Source organism: Otolemur garnettii, unplaced genomic scaffold (genome assembly GCF_000181295.1).
Source record: "Otolemur garnettii isolate 467f Iridium unplaced genomic scaffold, OtoGar3 scaffold00039, whole genome shotgun sequence".
Taxonomy (NCBI): Eukaryota; Metazoa; Chordata; class Mammalia; order Primates; family Galagidae; genus Otolemur; species Otolemur garnettii.
Genome location: NW_003852434.1, coordinates 14354881 through 14357460, shown reverse-complemented (window position 1 = coordinate 14357460; position 2580 = coordinate 14354881).

The following is a 2580-nucleotide window of genomic DNA, read 5'->3' as shown; positions in this document are numbered from 1 at the left end:
TCTACTGACCTTAAATTAAATGCGCAGAATGGATCCAAAAAAAGTATTCTTGTTTTAGAGAGAATTCTTGGCTTATTACTTTTATGTTGTGATCTGTTGCTAATGCCCGGAGTAAGGATTAGACTTGTGGTTCTCCTATGTCAGGGTGCGTCAGAATCACCTGGAAGTCTTGTAAGAACACAGACCCTGCCCAAAGAATTTCCCGTTCAGGAAATCTGGGATGGGGCCTGAGATTTGCGTTTCTTACAAGTTTCCCAGGATGCTGGCACCACAGACCTGGTCTTCACACTGTGAGAGCCACTTGAGTGGGCTGACTCTCATTGGAGGTTATTGAAACTACACTCTTCCGCACATTCCATTTCTGTTATAAATGCATTAATCAATTCTAGTTCTTTCTCGTCCACAAAGCCAAAAACCCCAAGCACTGAAAAATGAAACTTCCTATTAATTTACGAGAAGTAGTTTTGTGACATGGAGCAAAGTTCTCAGTGATGTTAGTGTCCTAGCTTCCCCCGGAAACTGGGACACAGGGGTGCTGTCTCCCTGGTTTGCACCTCAGAAGGATGGCTGCCGGCCGTGACAATGACAGTATGGGGTCATAAAGCTGGCAAATGGCACGTCCAGTTTTCAGAAGGATTTTTATACATTTCAAAGAAAGAAGAAAGTACTTATAGTTTTGAGTTTTCTGAAGTAAATGCTAAGAAAAAAGGCATTGTGATTTCAAGATCCAGCGCGGGAATGAGAAAGAAAGGAGAGACGGAGAAGGGATCAGGAGGGCCGAGCAGCCCAGACAGCCACGGGCACTGAACTGGGGACCGGCTTTGATTATATCGTATCCAATCAGGGTAAATCTTAACACCCGGGGTGAAGATTAACTTTAAGGAGGGAAAGCTGAGTGCTTGCCATTCTAAGGAAAGTATGCGTGGGCTACTTGACTTCTCAACAAGGAGAAAATAATGTTTGTTGTTAAAGGAGGAGAAGCAGGTGGGGGTCGTCCCCCCCGCCTGTGTGTTCCACCTGGTGTGGGGGGTACACTCTTCTTCAGCAGGGAGAAGTCAGCCTCTTGTTAGTTTCTGACTGTCCTCACCGCACCTGCCGCAGTCTACCCCTCTCTGTACACCCAGCACCGTCTCTCCCGACCAGGCCTGAGTCCCTGAGAACAGGGACTGTTCCCTAATGGTTGCTGTGGTCCCCTTTCCTACACATGGGAGACAACAAACAAAAGATCTAGTGGCCTGAACATGCATTTATTTCAGAAGCCATTTACTACAATGCTGACTTTGCAGCCATCCAGATGAACTATAATAGGAGAGCCTAGATTTTGCATGAAGTGGCAGAAAACTCTGTCCCATTTCTACACCAGCCTCAGTCCCTGTGGTGTTAAATCCCCCATGCCAGACCACAGAAGCCCCAAACAGGGGGTTGGAAATACAGAATCCCTTCACGTAGGCCTGCAGGGTCTGTTTGATTTTCTCCACCGTGACGGCTGGTGTCTGTGACCAGGAACTTCAGTTACCATGTGTTTTTATGGCTTTGCAAGTGAATTTCAGCATCACGAGCAATATTGTTTCTCTAGGAAAATATGTTCTGAGATAAAAACCACCAAATTCCAATGAGAAATGCTCTGTATTTATCATTTGAACTAATTAATTTGATAAAAACTGACAATTATTATTCAAAGTTAGTACAAAATGACTATCTTACTCACACAGACTTGAATGAGGTGGAGACACAAGAACAGTCCTATTTTCTTTCAGGTGAGATCAAGTTTATGCTAATTTAGGATTAAAATTGAATATGTAGTATAGTTAGACAAATGCTTATTTTATTCTAGTTCTTTTAAGGATTCTTTTGCTATTAAAGTGATACATAATCATTGTAGAAAATTTAGAAAATATGGAAGACCAGAAAGAAGAAAACCATAACCATTTAATTCCACCAACGCTGGAAGGGACCATTCCACCAACCATTACCAAGGGATAGTACTGGAATGTGTGACGTCACACATGTGGACACGTGCACACTCCCCAAGGGCCTTCTGTCCATCAGCCTTTGGTTCTAAGTGATTAATAATGCAGGCCTGCAGGTTCTTGCTACTTCCTGCTTATATAGAATTTTGCTTCCAGCATTATCCCCAGAATCCTCAGAGAGGAGCTTATGAAACTCCCCTTCCCGTCCCCCAGAATTCTTCAAGGTTGTGCTCCAGGACCCCTCCCACACCGTGGGGGATCGTCATGACCCTGTACCTCTGTCTCCTCCTCAGCTGCAGACTGAATCCCTTGAAGGGGCAAAGCAGCTTCATATTTCACTGCGAGTGGAAGATAATGCCCCTCTTGTCCCCCCAGAATTATACGCATTTTTAGAGGGTGCCACGCAGAGCAGCTTGTGTTTTAATGGAGCACAAGAGTTCAGTGAAAGTACTTTTCAGAGAGTTACCAGGATCCCTGTGTGACTTAGAAATGCGTCTAGTTGGGGTACAGCTGAAAACCACAGAATTACTTCTGTCTTCCACTGACCGGGAAAACCTTTCCCACCGGCTACAGTCCCTAAACCTGGCTCCCAGCCTCAGGATGAGTTCTG